This window comes from Babylonia areolata, chromosome 35 (assembly GCF_041734735.1).
Source record: "Babylonia areolata isolate BAREFJ2019XMU chromosome 35, ASM4173473v1, whole genome shotgun sequence".
Taxonomy (NCBI): Eukaryota; Metazoa; Mollusca; class Gastropoda; order Neogastropoda; family Buccinidae; genus Babylonia; species Babylonia areolata.
Window position 1 is genome coordinate 26436808 of NC_134910.1, and position 22500 is coordinate 26459307.

The 22500-nt window shown below is 41.5% G+C and overlaps 1 protein-coding gene across 2 annotated transcripts in view; it reads left to right on the top strand.

The window, feature by feature from the left end:
- The window catches only part of LOC143277837 (mothers against decapentaplegic homolog 3-like), a 99993-nt gene that overhangs the window by 519 nt on the left and 76974 nt on the right, over window positions 1–22500 (top strand). The window lies entirely within an intron of this gene.

Here is a 22500-nt window from a genome sequence, read left to right on the forward strand (position 1 = left end):
ACAAACAGGGAGAAGACATAAAATGCATACGTATTAAGGATAGGAGAAACAATTTGTGGTAGCATACTAGCACTGTAGTTGTAGGGCTGGAAGTTAAGTACCACAACTGCAAGTGATTAAAAAGTAAAACAAAAACAAGAAGCTTGTAGTTTTATATTCTAAAGCAGTAAATTATCTAATACTAGTCCCAGTGTGTGTGTGTGTGTGTGTGTGTGTGTGTTCACACGCATTTTATGTTGGCTTGTGCATTGTGCACGTCTTTTGTATGTGTGTGGTGTGTGTGTGTGTGTGTGTGTGTGTGTGTGTGTGTTATATGTCACTGTCCATGAGTATGTCATTATGTGTGTGTGTGTGTGTGATGTCACTGTCCATGAGTATGTCATTATGTGTGTGTGTGTGTGTGTGTGTGTGTGTTTGTGACAGACACTGATCAGTGAATCAGTCATTATATCCCTCTCTTTTCCCCCACACGAATGAAATTATTATGAAGTTTGACATATTTTTGTTCTTGAAATCTTATCATTACACCATTGCTTCTTTTGGTGCATTCATTAGTTTTTTTTTGTTTTTTTTAATGATAAATTTCAGTTTATTTTATGTTTTTTTCTCTGTCTTTTTATTTCATTTTTAATTGAATACTTTGGGATGGGTTGGGGAGAGAGAGAGAGAGAGAGAGAGAGTGCTGTCAACATAAATTTATTAATAAGGCAATATAAATGCTTGAAGTCAAAACAGTTCAAGACAGCTCAAGAATTATTTACCTGTGTTAACTTTTTTATTTTATTATTTCTTTAATTGACATCTGATCTAAGTCTAAAGACCCTGTAAGTATAACTTGTCTGAGTTGTCAGTTGTCTCCTCTGCAGTTCTGTCTCTCTCTCACTCTCTTTCTCTCTCTCTCTCTCGCTCGCTCTCTCTCTCCCTCCCTCTCTCTCATATAGATATGTATCTCTCTCTTTATGTATATATCATTATCCTTATTATCATCGTTATTACTATCAATGTATCATCAAAATAAGTCAGAGTGATGTTGATGGTACTTTACTTAGGCATTAGTAAAACCATAATAGAAACCATGTAACTTGTGGTGTACTATCACGGATTGTCTGTACCCTTGCTTTGGTTGTTAGACAAAAGTCTGATAATAATGAATACAAAATAAAGTTTGGTACTCATTTCTGACTTGGAGGAATCTGGACATAAATGTCAAATGGCCAGACTTAAGTCGTAGGTGATAAAACTTTGTTCGTCTTGGTCAGGTCTGGTAAAAATGTTTAAAAAAAGAAGTCAAACTGAAACTAAAGTTCTACAACTAGGCGGATCTGTTAGTACTAATACTGTAGCATAAAGTAAACTGTTGCAAGAAACCAAACTTTGGTGAAACTTGATGCTTTTAATGATATAGATCTGTCTTGTAGGTTGTGATTAGTAAACACCTACTTTGTGACTTCTCTTTCATACCATGATACATATATATAGATATTGTATGAAGAAATGTCACAGCCACTGCTGAGAGATTTTACCATTGATTTTTTTGTTTTCTTCTTCTTAGGTTCCAAGAATAACACTTTTTAAAATTTTTAACACTATTCCTGTAAAGTAAGTAACATGTTTGAAGGCATGTACGCAGATCTATATATTCCTGTAAAGTAAGTAACATGTTTGAAGGCATGTACGCAGATCTATATATTATATTGATGCTGAAAACTTCAGCTCACCAGTTGCTACTACAGTAACTACTAGTTTTGGAGATTTTGCTGACAAATGTGTGTCACTCTGTGTGTGTGTGTATATGTGTGTGACGAGTTTCATTTTTCTTTTTCTGATAGTGATATTTACTGCTTAGATTTTACAGTGGTGAAGTTGGGTCAAGATTCTGTGCGTGTCTTCTGAAATTACAAAGAAAAATCCAATATTATATATATGTATAGTACTAAGTAATATATGATAAGTATACATTCTTTTTTTAACCAGATATTTTTTGTTCTTATGACTTGTCTTGGGCATAGTCTGGATGCTGGCCACTTTTTGCTCAATTATGTCTTCCATTTGAAAGCGAAGATGCTCAACGTTATACATCTTTATCATTTACGATCCTCTGTCCAGTCTTGATCAAACTTAGGTAAAGGTCACAGAGTGGCATTTTACTGTGGGATAGGCTTAGTTTATCTGAGTTTTGACTCGAGAGAATTCTTGACAATGTCAGCTTTTAGTCTTTGGGACAAAGTTTGAGATGTTATCATGAAAAACCAGAGCTCCTACTGTTATTCAACTTATTGTTAATGCTATTCATGTTTGTATATCAGTTTATGTACATATATATATATATATATATATATATATATATATATATATATATATATATATATATATATATGAATTATGATACATGTATTTTCAGATTCACCCCCACCCCAAAGTCAGTCTTTCTTTATTTTTACTTTGTTGCTCTTCTTGTTGTACCAGTTTTAACATTTCTGTTGTAATGGATTGTAATTTGGATATATTGAATTCCACAGCTAGATAATGGTGAAAAAAAAAAAAAAATTTTCACACTAATCTTTGTTGCTTCTTATAAATTCTATGATTTATAAAATGAAAAGTAAAAACTAAGTGAAGGGAAAAGGAAAAGTGCTGATTCTTATGTTACTATTGTGAGGGGCTGCAGTTGCAACTATTCACTTGGGGATTTAGAAATTGATACTGATAGTGTATGGTGTCTGTGGATTACTTAGATCATGACAGTCTTCTTCTTCTTCTTCTGCGTTCACTCGTATGCACACGAGTGGGCTTTTACGTGTATGACCGTTTTTACCCCGCCATGTAGGCAGCCATACTCCGTTTTCGGGGGTGTGCATGCTGGGTATGTTCTTGTTTTCATAACCCACCAAACGCTGACATGGATTACAGGATCTTTAACGTGCGTATTTGATCTTCTGCTTGCATATACACACGAAGGGGGTTCAGGCACTAGCAGGTCTGCACATATGTTGACCTGGGAGATCGTAAAAATCTCCACCCTTTACCCACCAGGCGTCGTCACCGTGATTCGAACCTGGGACCCTCAGATTGACAGTCCAACGCTTTAACCACTCGGCTATTGCGCCCATCAGATCATGACAGTATTTTGTTTTTGTTTTGATAATGTAATTGTAACTGATGATAATGATATTGATAATAATGATATGAATTTACACAAGGCCTGCTCAGAGTGTTTTCTAAGTAAAATGGTGCTCTAGCCACGTAAAAAAAAAATGGGGGTAATAGAAACACACACACACACACACACACACTCAAGAATTTCAAAGCAAGAACAGTGGAATGGCACATCAGTTTAAACTAAAGGAATACATGGGTATTTTGTCGTCGGATTCCTTGAGCATCTCACATACATGTCTTTTCCTTTTCATTATTTTTGTTTGTTTGCTTTTAATTCGTTTTTTTTTTTTTATTGTTGAAGTTTATCTTGTTTGGTCAGGTGGGGGGTGGGGGGGTTGGGGGTTGTTGGGGGGGGGGGGGTGTAGGAGGGGAGAGGGGGGGTGGGAGGTGTTCATCATACTTCATAGTCTAAACATTCCTTCGTCTAAACGATGGTGAGGGCAAACACGATATATATAACTTAAGGGCAAGACCTCATTTCTGTGATTGGTTGTGCAGCAGATGCTGTGTGGATCGCATGCACTGACTGAGTTAGCATCATAGCTGGTGGAGATTTTTGTGTGTGTTCAGTTTCATTAGTGTGTGTGTGTGTGTGTGTGTGTGTGTGTGTGTGTGTGTGTGTGTGTGTTGTATGTGTGTGTGTGTGTTGTGTGTGTGTTGTATGTGTGTGTGTGTGTGTGTGTGTGTGTGTGTGTGTTGTGTGTGTGTGTGTGTGTGTGTGTGTGTGTGTGAGATATCAAAGTGAATCATCTTGAGGAATGATCAAAGAGCTGAGGTTTTGTCATGCTGCCTGTTTGAGTTCAGCGAGTGCTTTGCCCTTGGATACATGTATACATGTATACTTGGTCGATGAAAGAATGCACAGGACAGATGATGAGTTGAGACCTGGCGTCATACTACTTGTGAAGGGAATGGGAGTATATGATGTACTATACCAAAACATATTTGTTTACTGTATATTTTTTCTCTTCTCTCTCTGTCTCTTCTCTCTGTCTCTCTCTGTCTCTGTATCTCCTGTCTCTCTCTCTCTCTGTCTCTCTCTCTCCTCTGTCTGTCTGTCTGTCTCTCTTTCTCTTTCTCTCTCACCTCTCTCTCTCTCTCTCTCTCTCTCTCTCTCTCTACCAAAACACATTTGTTTACTGTATATTTTTTTTTCTCTTCTCTCTCTGTCTCTTCTCTCTCTGTCTGTCTCTCTCCTGTCTCTCTCTCTCTCCTTTCTCTCTCTCAGTCTCTGTCTCTCTCTCTCTCTCTCTCTCTCTCTCTCCTCTGTCTGTCTCTCTTTCTCTCTCTCTCTCACCTCTCTCTCTCTCCTCTTTCTCTCTCTCTCTCCCCCCCCCCCGACCTCTCTCTCACTGTCTGTCTGTCCCATTTTGTCCATCTTTCTGTTTTGTCTGTCTCTCACAATCTGTGTTTACAGTATTTCTTTCCTTCTTTGTAGTTTCTTTCTTCTTTCTCTCTCTGTCACTGTCTCCCACAGAACACATTGATGAGATACTCACACTCACAGACACATGCAGACACAGACACACACTGTGACACAGACACACAACGACACACAGACACAGACACAGACAGACACACAACACACACACACACACACACACACACACCAAAAACAAAACAAAACGAAACAACAACGACGAAAAACACACACACTGCACACATAAATGGAGACACAGACATACACTGTGATACAGACACACACAGACACACTCACACACGCACACACACACACACACACACACACACACACACACACACTGTGTAACAAACACCGTCTGTCTGCCTCTAGCAATTTCTCTCTCTGTCTCTTTGTCTCTCCCTTTCTCTGTTAGAATTTCGCCATATTTAGTTCCACTTGATCGCAGTTTGTTCCGACGTTACGCCATGTAGATATTGTTCCGATGAGTTCAGTTTTGACTGCATCATGGCATGGTCACATGCTTTCCTGTTGTAACATTACCCAGACGCTGTAGACGTATCTTACGAGGCCAGGGCAGTCACTGCCCAACCATGGTCTCACAGTGATGATGCTCAGTTAATCGCATGCGTGCTAACATTGGAACATCATTGAGTGGACCAATCAGCTTTTATCGTTTGCCCGAACAAGAGAGAACGTGGCTGAATCAAGGTGCGTCTCTGTCAAATAGCGTCTGTGCCCCTTTACCAATTCAAATTGTTCCTACCAAAGTGCCCGTTTGCTGGTGTGGCTCAGAGTCTGAGTGTCTTTTACCGATTAAAATTGTTCCTACCAAAGTGCCCGTTTGCTGGTGTGGTTCAGAGTCTTGAGTGTCTTTTACCAGTTCAAATGTTCCTACCAAAGTGCCCGTTTGCTGGTGTGGCTCAGAGTCATGAGTGTCTTTTACCGATTCAAATTGTTCCTACCAAAGTGCCCGTTTGCTGGTGTGGCTCATGAGTCTGAGTGTCTTTTACCAATTCAAATTGTTCCTACCAAAGTGCCCGTTTGCTGGTGTGGCTCAGAGTCTGAGTGTCTTTTACCAATTCAAATTGTTCCTACCAAAGTGCCCGTTTGCTGGTGTGGCTCAGAGTCTGAGTGTCTTTTACCAATTCAAATTGTTCCTACCAAAGTGCCTGTTTGCTGGTGTGGCTCAGAGTCTGAGTGTCTTTTACCAGTTCAAACTGTTCCTACCAAAGTGCCTGTTTGCTGGTGTGGCTCAGAGTCATGAGTGTCTTTTACCGATTCAAATTGTTCCTACCAAAGTGCCCGTTTGCTGGTGTGGCTCAGAGTCTGAGTGTCTTTTACCAATTCAAATTGTTCCTACCAAAGTGCCCGTTTGCTGGTGTGGCTCAGAGTCTGAGTGTCTTTTACCAGTTCAGATTGTTCCTACCAAAGTGCCCGTTTGCTGGTGTGGCTCAGAGTCTGAGTGTCTTTTACCGATTAAAATTGTTCCTACCAAAGTGCCTGTTTGCTGGTGTGGCTCAGAGTCTGAGTGTCTTTTACCAGTTCAAACTGTTCCTACCAAAGTGCCTGTTTGCTGGTGTGGCTCAGAGTCTGAGTGTCTTACCAATTCAAACTGTTCCTACCAAAGTGCCCGTTTGCTGGTGTGGCTCAGAGTCTGAGTGTCTTTTACCGATTAAAATTGTTCCTACCAAAGTGCCCGTTTGTTGATGTGGCTCAGAGTCTTGAGTGTCTTTTACCGATTAAAATTGTTCCTACCAAAGTGCCCGTTTGCTGGTGTGGCTCAGAGTCTGAGTGTCTTTTACCGATTAAAATTGTTCCTACCAAAGTTCCTGTAAGCTCTTGACAGGGGTTGGCATCTCTGTGTGCATGTGTGTGCATGCGTGCTTGCGTGTGCGTGTGCGTGTGTGTGTGTGTGTGTGTTTGGGTGGTGGGGTGTGATGTGTGTGTTCAGGGGTGTGGGGTTGTTCAAAGTCTTAAGATCTGCCTTTTTTTTTTGGTATGTGTGACGCATAGTTACTCAGTTACAGCTGTGGTGTTCACCCAGCTACCAAAAGAAGTACCAGTGTTTCTGACCTGTGCCAGGTAGAGAGTATTGATTAACCATCTCTTGATTCCTTCCTTCCCTCTCTCTCTGTGTGCTGCTTGGGTTTTTGAAAGGATAGGTTGTATTGGTTGTCTTCTTTTTTTTTTCTTCTTTTTTTTCTTCTTTTTTTAACCTTCCAGAGCCTGTCCATTCTCTCTAGAATTTAACCAAATAGATCTGTCTGTCATTGAAACAAATATATATATATATATATATATATATATATATATATGTGTGTGTGTGTGTGTGTGTGTGTGTGTGTGTGTGTGTGTGTGTGTGTGCGTGCGTGTGAGTGAGAGTATCTTCTTTCTTTATAATTTACGTCTTTTCACTTTGAGTGATATTAGACGAATGAATGTGTGTGTGTGTGTGTGTGTGTGTGTGTGTGTGTGTGTGCGCGTGTGAGTAAGTAAATGAGAATATCTTCTTTCTTTAATTTAACGTCTTTTCACTTTGAGTGATATTAGTCGAATGCATTGTGTGTGTGTGTGTGTGTGTGTGTGTGTGTGTGTGTGTGTGTGTGTGTGTGTTGTACATGTGTCTAAACTGCATATTTGTAATATGTTGTGTATCTGATCTGTCTGACCCACTCCTTTTCTCTCTCACCTTTGTCTCTGCCTCTTGCTCTCTGATGATATCTCTCCCTCTCTGTCTCTGTCTGTCTGTCTGTCTGTCTGTCTGTCTGTCTGTCTCTCTCTCTCTCTCTCCCAGTGCCATTCTGTCACTGACTCACAGTTGACATCACCCCTCTCTCGACTCTCTGTCTCTCTGTCTGTCTCTGTCTGTCTCTGTCTCTCTCTCTCTCTGTTTCGATTTTTTTGTTCCTTTTTAGTCTGGGTTAGACAATGGGGCACACTCTGATATTTTAGCCAGGAACCCTGTCAGTGGTAATGATATACATGGCATGGGCATTTAGGCAGACAAACATAATATGTACATGTCATGTATACATATATATATATATATATATATATATATATATATATATATATATATATATATATATATGTACCACTCACTACCAGCTAGCAGACAGTGTGCACACCGATATCATATAGATGGACATGTATGCATGCTGCGGAGAACACGGGAGCCATTTGGGCACAGATGGTCCCACAGGCAGCAACAGGCAAAGCACAAGATGCATAATACACAGAGAGGCACTTAGGTAATTGGTAGTTATATGACATAACCTTCCTCATGAATCGTATTACTTGTCGTAAAAGGAGTGTGATACATACATGCACGTGGATGCACGCTCACACACATGCACACACCATCACATACACACACACACACACACACACACACACACACACACACACACATACACATACAAGCACACACACACACTAACACACACATATGTGGGAGTGACTCAAAGCGAGAGTCAGAGCTGCATTTTATATTAGAGTCCCCCAGTTTTGAGCAAAGTCTATTTATTCCACAAAACCAATAAGAAAAACAAATAAAACTGCACGCAGAAAAAGAAAAAGAAAAAAAAAGGTGGCTCTGTAGTGTAGCGACGCACTCTCCCTGGGGGAGAGCAGCCCGAATTTCACACAGAGAAATCTGTTGTGCTAGAAAGAAATGCAAAAATACAAATACAAAATATTTTGCAGCCAGTGTAAGATTTTTATTTTAGATGATTGTTTTAGCCTTGAGTTGATAAACACTCTGTGCAAAAGTAATAATAATAATAATTATATCTATATAGCGCTGAATCTTGTGCAGAGACAAACCAAAGCGCTTTCGCACCAGTCATTCACACGCATGCATAACTCTAAAACTAATAGACACTGAAGACGGGAAGGGCAGGCAAGGTGGGGGGCTGTTTTGGGAAGAGGTGGGGTTTTAAGGCCAGACTTGAAAGAGCTTGAGAGTGGGGACTTGACGACGCGAAAGAGGAAGTTCATTCCAATCGCCAGGTCCAGAGACAGAGAAAGAACGGCGGCCAAAAGTAGAGGGAAGGAGCTTAGGAAGTGTGGAACTGTTTGACTTTGAAAGTGAGGGGAAGTGATTAACATGGGGAAGGTTACAAAAACTGATACAACAGTAACACTGTGACTGTGTTGTTGTTTTTTTGACTCACTTGTGTAAACAAAGTGAGTCTATGTTTTAACCCGGTGTTCGGTTGTCTGTGTGTGTGTGTGTGTGTGTGTCTGTGTGTCCGTGGTAAACTTTAACATTGACATTTTCTCTGCAAATACTTTGTCAGTTGACACCAAATTTGGCATAAAAATAGGAAAAGTTCAGTTCTTTCCAGTCATCTTGTTTAAAACAATATTGCACCTCTGGGATGGGCACAAAAAAATAAAAAAAAGAAGCCTAATTATATGCAATCTGCATTTACTGTTATATTTATATTTTTTGTATTCTCTAAACTTGGCACTCTGACCTCTTATTCTGACACAACAACAAGAGGAGTCATTATTATCATTTTTTGTTCAAACAGGAACTTCTTTTGCTAAGCATGGAAGTTTTATTTATTTTGCAAACGTTTTGGTGCAGATAGTAAAAAAGGGAAATTACTCTGTAATTAATGCTAGGGGACTTAATTTATCACAAGTGAGCCTTGAAGGCCTTGCCTCTCTTGTTTTGTTTTATGTTTGTTGTTTTCATCACCATTTTTCACATACTGTATTCTTTGAATTGTTGTTCAAGTTTTATTTAGGTTATGACCTTGTAATGTTGTGCCTTTATATAAACAGGAAGGTGTGTCATTTTTTTTTTTTTATACAGAAGGAAAAACAGAGAAACAGACAGGTGTCATTTAAACACAGACAGGTGTTTAAAAGACAGGTGTCATTTAAACACAGACAGCTGTCATTTAAACACAGACGGGTGTCATTTAAACACAGATGGGTGTCAGGTGTCATTTAAACACAGACGGGCGTCATTTAAACACAGACAGCAGTCATTTAAACACAGACGGGTGTCATTTAAACACAGACAGCTGTCATTTAAACACAGACGGGTGTCATTTAAACACAGGTGGACAGAGAAACAGACAGCTGTCATTTAAACACAGACATACAGGGTGATAGAAAAACAAACAGCTGTGATTTAAACACAGACAGGGAGGCAGAGAAACAGACAGCTTTCAAAATAGCTTCATTTAAACATAGACAGGAAGACAAACAGACTATTGTCATTTAAACACAGACAGGAAGGCAGAGAAACAGACAGCTGTCATTTGAACACAGACAGGAAGGCAGAGAAACAGACAGCTTTCAAAATAGCTTCATTTAAACATAGACAGGAAGACAAACAGACAGCTGTCATTTGAACACAGACAGGGAGGCAGAGAAACAGACAGCTTTCAAAATAGCTTCATTTAAACACAGACAGGAAGACAATCAGACAGCTGTCATTTGAACACAGACAGGAAGGCAGAGAAACAGAAAGCTTTCAAAATAGCTTCATTCAAACATGGACAAACAGACTGATGTCATTTAAACACAGACAGGAAGATAGGGAAACAGCTTTCAAAATAGCTTCATTTAAACATAGACGGGAAGACAAACAGACAGCTGTCATTTAAACACAGACAGGAAGGCAGAGAAACAGACAGCTTTGAAAATAGCTTCATTTAAACCTAGGAAGACAAACAGACAGCTGTCTTTTAAACACAGACAGGAAGGCAGAGAAACAATCAGCTTTCAAAATAGCTTCATTTGAACACAGACAGGAAGACAATCAGACAGCTGTCATTTAAACACAGACAGGAAGACAAACAGACAGCTGTCATTTAAACACAGACAGGAAGGCAGAGAAACAGACAGCTTTCAAAATAGCTTCATTTAAACATAGACAGGAAGATGAACAGACAGCTGTCATTTAAACACAGACAGGAAGATAGAGAAACAGACAGCTTTCAAAATAGCTTCATTTAAACATATACAGGAAGATGAACAGACAGCTGTCATTTAAACACAGACAGGAAGGCAGAGAAACAGACAGCTTTCAAAATAGCTTCATTTAAACACAGACAGGAAGACAAACAGACAGCTGTCATTTAAACACAGACAGGAAGATAGAGAAACAGACAGCTTTCAAAATAGCTTCATTTAAACATGGACAGACAGACAGATGTCATTTAAACACAGACAGGAAGATAGAGAAACAGACAGCTGTCATTTAAACACAGACAGGAAGGCAGAGAAACAGAAAGCTTTCAAAATAGCTTCATTCAAACATGGACAAACAGACTGATGTCATTTAAACACAGACAGGAAGGCAGAGAAACAGACAGCTTTCAAAATAGCTTCATTTAAACACAGACAGGAAGACAAACAGACAGCTGTCATTTGAACACAGACAGGAAGACAAACAGACAGCTGTCATTTAAACACAGACAGGGAGGCAGAGAAACAGACAGCTTTCAAAATAGCTTCATTTAAACACAGACAGGAAGACAAACAGACAGCTGTCATTTGAACACAGACAGGGAGGCAGAGAAACAGACAGCTTTCAAAATAGCTTCATTTAAACACAGACAGGAAGACAGACAGCTGTCATTTAAACACAGACAGGGAGGCAGAGAAACAGTCAGCTTTCAAAATAGCTTCATTTAAACATGGACAGGAAGACAAACAGACAGCTGTCATTTAAACACAGACAGGAAGGCAGAGAAACAGTCAGCTTTCAAAATAGCTTCATTTAAATATAGGAAGATGAACAGACAGCTGTCATTTAAACACAGACAGGAAGACAGAGAAACAGACAGCTTTCAAAATAGCTTCATTTAAACATAGGAAGACAAACAGACAGCTGTCATTTAAACACAGACAGGAAGATAGAGAAACAGAAAGCTTTCAAAATAGCTTCATTTAAACATATACAGGAAGACAGACAGCTGTCATTTAAACACAGACAGGAAGGCAGAGACACAGACAGCTTTCAAAATAGCTTCATTTAAACATATACAGGAAGACAGACAGCTGTCATTTAAACACAGACAGGAAGATAGAGAAACAGACAGCTGTCATTTAAACAGAAACAGGAAGAAAGAGAAACAGACAGCTTTCAAAATAGCTTCATTTAAACACAGACAGGAAGACAAACAGACAGCTGTCATTTAAACACAGACAGGGAGGCAGAGAAACAGACAGCTTTCAAAATAGCTTCATTTAAACACAGACAGGAAGACAAACAGACAGCTGTCATTTAAACACAGACAGGAAGGCAGAGAAACAGACAGCTTTCAAAATAGCTTCATTTAAACATATACAGGAAGATGAACAGACAGCTGTCATTTAAACACAGACAGGAAGATAGGGAAACAGCTTTCAAAATAGCTTCATTTAAACATAGACAGGAAGACAGACAGACAGCTGTCATTTAAACATAGACAGGAAGACAGACAGACAGCTGTCATTTAAACACAGACAGGAAGACAAACAGACAGCTGTCATTTAAACACAGACAGGAAGATAGAGAAACAGTCAGCTTTCAAAATAGCTTCATTTAAACATGGACATGAAGACAGACAGCTGTCGTTTAAACACAGACAGGAAGATAGAGAAACAGACAGCTTTCAAAATAGCTTCATTTAAACATAGACAGGAAGATGAACAGACAGCTGTCATTTAAACACAGACAGGAAGACAGAGAAACAGCTTTCAAAATAGTTTCATTTAAACATAGGAAGACAAACAGACAGCTGTCATTTAAACACAGACAGGAAGATAGAGAAACAGAAAGCTTTCAAAATAGCTTCATTTAAACATATACAGGAAGACAGACAGCTGTCATTTAAACACAGACAGGAAGGCAGAGACACAGACAGCTTTCAAAATAGCTTCATTTAAACATATACAGGAAGACAGACAGACAGCTGTCATTTAAACACAGACAGGAAGATAGAGAAACAGACAGCTTTCAAAATAGCTTCATTTAAACATGGACAGGAAGACAAACAGACAGTTGTCATTTAAACACAGACAGGAAGGCAGAGAAACAGACAGCTTTCAAAATAGCTTCATTTAAACATAGACAGGAAGATGAACAGACAGCTGTCATTTAAACACAGACAGGAAGGCAGAGAAACAGACAGCTTTCAAAATAGCTTCATTTAAACACAGACAGGAAGACAAACAGACAGCTGTCATTTAAACACAGACAGGAAGGCAGAGAAACAGACAGCTTTCAAAATAGCTTCATTTAAACACAGACAGGAAGACAAACAGACAGCTGTCATTTAAACACAGACAGGAAGATAGAGAAACAGACAGCTGTCATTTAAACACAGACAGGAAGATAGAGAAACAGACAGCTTTCAAAATAGCTTCATTTAAACATAGGAAGACAGACAGCTGTTATTTAAACACAGACAGGAAGATAGGGAACCAGCTTTCAAAATAGCTTAATTTAAACATAGACAGGAAGATGAACAGACAGCTGTCATTTAAACACAGACAGGAAGATAGAGAAACAGACAGCTTTCAAAATAGCTTCATTTAAACATAGGAAGACAGACAGACAGCTGTCATTTAAACACAGACAGGAAGATGAACAGACAGATGTCATTTAAACACAGAGGGGAAGATAGAGAAACAGACAGCTTTCAAAATAGCTTCATTTAAATATAGGAAGATGAACAGACAGGAAGACAAACAGACAGCTGTCATTTAAACACAGACAGGAAAGGCAGAGAAAGAGACAGCTGCCATTGATTCCCAACAGGCAGAGAGATATGACGCAGGGTCCGTTCGGCGACATCACAGACCTAATTTGACCAGGGAAAAGATCCATGCCAGGCCATAATCCCAGACCTGTAAGGAGAGTTGTACGTCAATATGTCAATGTCTCCAGCAAACCCCACCTTCACATCCATATCTGGCATTTCGGGGGGGTTTTTTGGGGGGGAGGGGGGTGCTGTTACATCTGATGGAATGTGGGAGAGAGAGAGGGGACAAACAAACAAAACGAAAAACAGAAAAAAACCAAAAAAAAAAAAAAAAAACCACACCAAAAAACATCAGCAGGACATGGCCACTATAACTGCCAGATCAGGGCGTCGTTAAATAGAAGGACGCAGAAGCCATCGCATGTGGTCAGCTGCTGTTTGTTTTCCCGAAATACACTCGTATGTCTTTGGTTGTGGTTTTTGTTGTTGTTTTTTTGTTTTTTTTTGTCTCCAGTGTTGCATCGACCGTTCTGGTGGGGTTAACTCTGGAAAAGGTGAATTCATGCAATGTAAGCAAGAAAAAAAAACAAAAAAAAACAAAAAAACAAGAGAGGCAAGGCCTTCAAGACTCGTGATAAATTAAGTCCCCTAGCATTAATTACAGAGTGATTTCCCTTTTTTACTATCTGCACCAAAACGTTTGCAAAATAAATAAAAATTCCATGCTTAGCAAAAGAAGTTCCTGTTTGAACAAAAAATGATAATAATGACTCCTCTTGTTGTTGTGTCAGAATAAGAGGTCAAAGTGCCAAGTTTAGAGAATACAAAAAATATAAATATAACAGTAAATGCAGTTTGCATATAATTAGGCTTCTTTTTTATTTTTTTGTGCCCATCTCAGAGGTGCAATATTGTTTTAAACAAGATGACTGGAAAGAACTGAATTTTTCCTATTTTTATGCCAAATTTGGTGTCAACTGACAAAGTATTTGCAGAGAAAATGTCAATGTTAAAGTTTACCACGGACACACAGACACACACACACAACCGAACACAGGGTTAAAACATAGACTCACTTTGTTTACACAAGTGAGTCAAAAAAAAAAAAAAAAAAGAGAGAAATGATTGGACTTTGCAGATGATTTATCTTCTTCTTCTTCTTCTTCGTTCATGGGCTGCAGCTCCCACGTTCACTCGTATGTACATGAGTGGGCTTACACGTGTATGACCGTTTTTACCCCGCCATGTAGGCAGCCATACTCCGTTTTCGGGGGTGTGCATGCTGGGTATGTTCTTGTTTCCATAACCCACCGAACGCTGACATGGATTACAGGATCTTTAACGTGCGTATTTGATCTTCTTCTTGCATATACACACGAAAGGGGTTCAGGCACTAGCAGGTCTGCACATATGTTGACCTGGGAGATCGTAAAAATCTCCACCCTGTACCCACCAGGCGCCGTCACCGTGATTCGAACCCGGGACCCTCAGATTGACAGTCCAATGCTTTAACCACTCAGCTATTGCGCCCGTCAGATGATTTACAGGCTAGGCGAATAGATATGTATATCGATGAGTAATTGCTGAGTTTGTTTGGTAAAGGTAATCCGACATGATATGACATGATAATGGCCGCAGACGATGTCGATCTGAGAGGTGAGGGGGAGTGATAATGGCTGAGTTTTTATGTTATATCTGTATCTGTATCTATATATATTTCTGCGTTAGAGCAGACTTTGTACTTCAGTCAGCTGATCAGGTCGTGGAAGAAATCAAATTTATCTGACCAACACAGTGAACAGATTAATGTTGTAAACTGGTCGTTAAGATAACAGGCAAAATGATTGCAACTGGCAATTTCAAGTACAGCATAGTAACATTGATATATAATTTCTGTGCAAGTGTAGTGTGTGTGTGCTACAGGCATACACACACGCACACACATGCACACACACACATGCACGCATGAGCACACACACACACACACACACACACACACACACACACACACACACACACATACTTTTCTGCAAGAGCTGTTATCAACAGTATACTGCACAACATGTATGTATACATATATATATATATATATATATATATATATATATATATATATATATATATATATATATATATATATGTATGTATGTATGTATGTATGTATAAATATATATATATGTGTATATATATGTGTGTATATATATATATATATATATATATATATATATATATATATATATATATATATATATCAGTTTTCAATCAGTGTATAAAGTTGTCAGTATGCAGGGAAAAAAACACCTAAAGACTTTAAACAGAAAGAAAATAGATAGGGCGATGGTTGTGGTGAGGTTAGATGAGTGGAGATAAGTGCGCCACACTTCTGGAATGTTGCATACGTTACCTTTTCTGTGTGTGGGCATGTCTGCAGTGGTCTGCAGCGTGAAAGAAGCGTTGCAGCGGTGTCAGTGGCGGTGGCGCCGGTGCCAGACTTATTTGAAAGTCTGATGTATGGAAAACGACTGACATCCAGTAAATGAAGCCCAAACTGGAAGCACAGAAATGGATTCATGACACATCAGTCCCAACCCCCCCCCCCCCTCCACCCCCCTACCCATTTTTTTTTCTTTTTTTTTTTTTCTCTATCAGTAGATTCTGTCTTGTTTACAGCTTACAATTTTTGTTTGTTTGGCATGTTCTGTTAAAAGATGCTATATTCTTTTTTTTTTGGGGGGAGGGGGGGGTTGATTATTTATTTATTTATTTATTTATTTATTTATTTATTTTTAATTTTATTCGAGTTTAACATTTAATACATACAGACAGACATGCAAAACCAGCATCTGAAATCAACAATATTTGCCACTGTGCACCACCTAAACTGCGAATCAGGAAAAACAACAACACAACATTTGTCTTCATACAGAGATTTATTTTGTGACTACTCTGTGGTTTGAGAGTTTTGACGTTTTGTCAAAAAGTGGCCTTAACATACAGCGTGTGCTGATTTCGGTTTGTTTAAACTGCCTGCCCTCCTTATATATATATATATATTTTTTTTTTTTTTTTTTTTTTAAATTTTTTTAATTTTTTAATTTTTTTTTAATACTTTTCCTTTGGACTTTGCTATGAACAAACCATTATTACAAGAAAAGTGTTTAAAACAAAATAAGACAAAACAAATGAAAAGAAGAACAAAGTTGAAAACAGTTTACAGACCTATTGGTTGGGTTGTTTTGTTTGTTTGTTTTTTTTTATATGTTTTTTCGTTGTTTTTTTTATTTTTTGTTTTATGTTTTTTCTTTGTTTTTGATGATTTACAGTACTGTGAAAGTTGATTTTTGTTCTAAAAATAAATCAGTGCTTAAACATTGTAGGTATTTTGAGGTTGGATTTCCATTTTTTTTCACTGTTCATTTATCTATTTTTCTTATTTTACAGCAGCATTTCTATGAAACTAACTTTTTGTTTCAAAAATAAGTCAGTGATGTTACTCTCTGGAATACATACCTGGATGAGTGAGAAATAATATATTCTAAGCAGAGAGGAGGGAAACTGAAGCCTGAACAATCTCTAGCCCAGGTGGTTGTTCACTTTCCTCTCCGCCTCGACAATTATATTTACAATTTATCAGATTCCTTAGACTGCGCCCGGCGACCTTATATTTGATCTTGATTCATTGATCTTGGCCAGCATGTTCTTGTGGTTGTGTTATTATTATTATTATTATTATTTAGTAGTAGTAGTAGTAGTAGTGGTAGTAGTACTTCTTTTTGTTTCTCTCTCTCTCTCTCTCTCTCTCTCTCTCTCTCTCTGTGTGTGTGTGTGTGTGTGTATGTCTATGTCTGTGTCTGTATGTATAGTTACTAGTGTATGTTTGTATGTGTTTAATAATGTAAAAATTGAATAAAAAATGTTTGAAAAAAAAAAAATTGGTTTAAACAGTATTTTATTTGGAACATGTCACAATACAGCACAGATATCGATGAACAGGACAACAAGAAAATCTTACAGAAAGTCCTGTCCTGATAACATGTACATACTGAATATGTGACGGATGTCATCATAACTAGAAGTTAAGACGTGAACATACACGAGTTTGGAACGAAACTAAGCTGAGATACAAATAAAGTGAAGAAAATGAATAATAATCGTGTGGTGGAGGAAGAAGACAATTATATTTCACGTGCGCACGCATGCATACATATTTGCATGCGCTTTAGCTCTTTGTCTGTCTCTTTGTCTCTCTCTCTCTCTCCCCTCCGCCCCCATTCCTTCCCCCCCCCTCCCCCCCCCCACACACACATACACGCTCATGCTCTCTCTATCTCATTCTCTCTCTCTCTCTCTCGCACATACAGACACATGCGCGCGCATACACACACACACTCTCTCTCTCTCTCTCTCTCTCCAACACACACACACACACACACACACCGCCCACAGATGTGGAATCAAGGGAAGCAATCAGGTATTGTCGGCTTACGTAATGCAACACTCCATGGCCGGTGTTGTTCATGTGTAGTTTGTCAGGTTTTCGAACTTGGTTGCACACACACACACACACACACACACACACACACACACACACACACACACACAGGTTTTCGAACTTGGTTACACGCACACACACACACACACACACACACACACACACACACACACAGAGGTTTTGATGACCCACCACTGTAAAGAGGAGTAGCGAGTGAACTAACACATATGGAGGGAGGGGAGAGAGAGAGAGAAAGACAGACAGACCGAGAAAAGTGTTTGATAACGAGACACACACACACACACACACACACACACACAGATCGTTGATGGACTGGCTGAATAGACAGACAGATACACACACACAGAAAGAGAGAGAGAGAGAGAGAGGACAAGAAACCCACAGACACGCAACATGAAAGCATGCCACCCCCCCCCCCTTCCCCCCAACCCCCATCACAACCATTAGAAGTCAGTCTGTCAGTCCCCCCCCCCTCTTCTCCCACCACCTACACCTCTCCCCCCCCCCCCACAGACGATCGCAGCAAGAGTTACGGATGTATGCAGCCAGAGCAAGTGGAGAGGTGTGTGTGTGTGTGTGTGTGGTGGGGGGCCCGGGAGGGGTGGTGGGGGGTGGGGGGGATGTCCCACCCCAGGCAGACATGCAGGCCTAGTCCGTAGGCGTGTGGGTCGGTCCCATCATGGAAGACTGACTAGAAGTGAAAGGAGCTCGCTCCTCCAGCAGTTGTTATGGATCGGAGCGGGTAGACGGACAGACAGACAGAGAGACAGACACAGAGCCTCCATCCTATCCTCCCCTCCCCCCCCCCCCTCCTTCACTTTTCCTCTGGCGGGACACCCACACACACGTACACGCACACACACACATACATACATGCACACCCACACACACAATCGTACACGTACATGCACACACACACACACACACACACACACACACACACACACACACACACACATACATGTACATGCACGCACACACAGTCACGCACGTACACGCAAGCAAACAAGCGAGCACACACACACACACACACACACACTCTCTCTCTCTCTCTCTCTCAGACAATACACACACTCAGACACACACAACACACACACGCATATACACACGCACGCACACATACACACGCACACACACACACACACACACACACACACACACACACCACAGAACACACACACACACGCACCATCCCATCCCCACCCCTGATCCATACACACACTTCCACAACAACATCAACAACAACAACAACAACAACACATTGACAACTTTCCTCCCTCCTACTGATAACCCTCTGCCCCCCCCCTCCCACCTCCGCCCCCCACCCCCAGCATCCCCCCCCCCCTCACTCTCCCCAGACGTAACGACCTTCTACCTTACCCCCTCCCCCATTTCAACCTCCTCCATCACTCCCTCCACCACCGCCCTCCACGTCCCTTACCTTCAACAAATCTCTCTCTCTCTCACGCACACACGCTAACACACACATTCACAGACATAACACACACACACACACACATACACAGATACACACACACGCACACACACACACACACACACACACACTGAGCGAAGCAAGCAGGCAAGCAGACAGTACACAGCAGGAAGAGGGGGAGGAGGAGGAGGAGAAGGAGGGGGAGGGGGGAGGGGAGGTGTGTGGAGCGAACAGGGCAGGAGGTAAAAAAACTGGATGTCGGGACGAGGGGGTGGAAGGGGGGTGGGTGGTAGGTGGAGGGGAAGGTTTTAGTGAGACGGACGAGGAGGAGGAGGAGGTAGAGGGGAGGTGTGGGTGGGGGGCGGTCTGCTGGATAGATGGCTGGCTGGCACGCTGCCCACTGAATGTAGGTCAGTCTGTCTGGGTCAGAGGTCGGGCGGGCGGGCGGGCGGGAGGGGGGGACGGGCGCGAGACTGAGGACAGTACCACCAACCCACAGACAGCCGCCGCCGCCGCCACCACCACCACCGCTTCGCTTGAGACGCCGCCTCGCGCGCTGCGCTGCGCTGCGTGCGTGCGTCGCGTCGTGGCGCGTCGTGTCTCGTCGGCGCGTTTCTCTCTCTCTCTCTCTCTCTCTCTCTCTCTCCTTCTGTTCCGAACTGTGTCTCGTTTTCTGTTTCGTGTCTGGCTCATCATCATTCCGTCCCCCGAGCCCTGTGCGCGAGTCACTCGCTCAGTTGTCGCTCGCTTGCTCGCTCGCTCGCTCTTTTTCTTTTACCTGTCTGTGTCTGTGTGTCTCTGTCTCTGTCTCTCTCTCTCTCTCACCCCTCCCCCCCCCCCCCCCCGTCCTCTCACAATACTACTCTCTCCTTTCACCCACCCACCCCCTCCTACGTAACTCCTACTACTACTACTACCTTCCCGAATCATATAACTCGTTGGTTCTTTCTACCTCCCCCCCCCCCAACCCCCTTCCTCCCCCTTTACCCCCCCCCCCTCCCCCACTGGCCTCCTAATACATCCCTCCCCTCCCCTCCCCCACCCTGCCCGTGATGGTTGCTGCTGCTACTGCTGCTACTACTACTGTCTGTCTTGTCCTTGTACCGCGGACTTAGCGCGGGCAGTGTGGTGGTACTGGTTGGTAGGCGGGGTAGGTAGGTAGGGTGGGTGGTGGTGGTGGTGGTGGTGGTTTGCTGATGGTACCATAGATACCGTGATGGTTGGTATCCGTGGTGGTGGTGGTGGTGGTCGTTTGGTTGGTGGTGGTGGTGGTGGTGGTGGCGGTGGCAGACTTTGTGACTTTGAGCAGTCGTCACAAGGAAAGGGGAGTTTTGAGGGGTGGGGTTAGGGGGATGGGGGGTTGGGGAGGGGGGGGGGGAGGATTGAGGGGGCTGGGAGGGGGCGGGGGGGGGTGGGGGGGGCGGCACCGTGGGGTGAGATTTGGGGCGGGATTTTGTTGGAAGGGGTGAGGTAGGGGTTGGGCAGAGATGGAGGGGGTAGTGTGTGTGTGTGTGGAGGGGGGTGAGGGATGAGGTGTGTGTGTGTGTGTGTGTGTGTGTGTGTGGATGGGGGGAGATGAGTGTGTGTGTGTGCGTGTGGGTGGGTGGGTGGCTAAGAGCGTTTAAGGAAAACAACAACAACAACAACAACAAAAAACCCCACCCCACCCATAAACAACCTACCTAACTGTTCTGTCAATGTGATGAAAGTGACTTGAAAGAGAGTATTAAACTATTTATCTACGGTTCTCTCTCTCTCTTCTCTCTCTCTCTCTCTCTCTCTCACACACACACACACACACACACACTCTCTCTCTCTCTCTCTCTCTCTCTCTCTCTCTCTCTTACACACACACACACTCTCTCCCACTCTCTCTCTCTCTGGTGTGTGAGTGTGACAGACAGATAGAAAGACAGGGAGGTATAAAAAATTTTTATATATTTTTTTTATCTGAAAGACATCAAATAAACCGTTTATCTTATATACCTAATCGATTTTTTTCTCGTTGACTAAGGACACTTGTAATGTTTTTTTTTTTAATTTATTTATTTTTTATTTTATTTTTTCTCTCTCTCTTCTTCTGTGAAATGGCATTTATAGAACGTTGATGTTGGATTCAGCAGTTTTTATGACTTTTTTTTTTTTTTTTTTAAAGTTTACAAACCATTCTTTGCTGTACTTTGTTACAATACTAAACTAAGTTCAGTGTCCATATAAAAACAACAACACCCTGTTCATTATTGGAAGTTTTGCAAAAAGAGCTTGGGGGGACGGTTTATTGTTGTTTGTTTGTTTGTGGTTGTTGTTTTAGGACCGGGGGGTGGGTGGGGTGGGTGGGGGGGGGGAGTTCTTGTGATGGGAGGGGGGAGGTGGGGGTTAGGAGGTGGCGGAGAGGGGGTGGTGGTTGTGGGTGTGGGTATTCTTCTGTCTGTCTTTACAAGTACTCTCTGTCTGTCTGTCTGTCTGTAAGTCTGTCTGTCTGTCTTTACAAGTCTGTCTGTCTTTACAAGTACTCTCTGTCTGTAAGTCTGTCTGTCTGTCTTTACAAGTACTCTCTCTCTGTCTGTAAGTCTGTGTGTCTGTCTTTACAAGTACTCTCTCTGTGTCTGTAAGTCTGTCTGTCTGTCTTTACAAGTACTCTCTCTCTCTCTGTCTGTAAGTCTGTCTGTCTGTCTTTACAAGTACTCTCTCTCTGTCTGTAAGTCTGTGTGTCTGTCTTTACAAGTACTCTCTCTGTCTTTCTGTCTGTAAGTCTGTTTGTCTGTCTTTACAATTACTCTCTCTCTCTGTCTGTCTCTCTGTAAGTCTGTCTGTCTGTCTTTACAAGTACTCTCTCTCTGTGTCTGTAAGTCTGTCTGTCTGTCTTTACAATTACTCTCTGTCTGTCTGTCTGTAAGTCTGTTTGTCTGTCTTTACAATTACTCTCTCTCTGTCTGTCTCTCTGTATGTCTGTCTGTCTTTACAAGTACTCTCTCTGTGTCTGTCTGTCTGTAAGTCTGTCTGTCTGTCTTTACAAGTACTCTCTCTGTGTCTGTCTGTAAGTCTGTCTGTCTGTCTTTACAAGTACTCCCTCTCTGTCTGTAAGTCTGTCTGTCTGTCTTAGTACTCTCTGTCTGTCTGTCTGTCTGTCTGTCTGTCTGTAAGTCTGTTTGTCTGTCTTTACAAGTACTCTCTGTCTGTCTGTCTGTCTGTAAGTCTGTCTGTCTGTCTTTACAATTACTCTCTCTCTGTCTGTCTGTCTGTCTGTCTGTAAGTC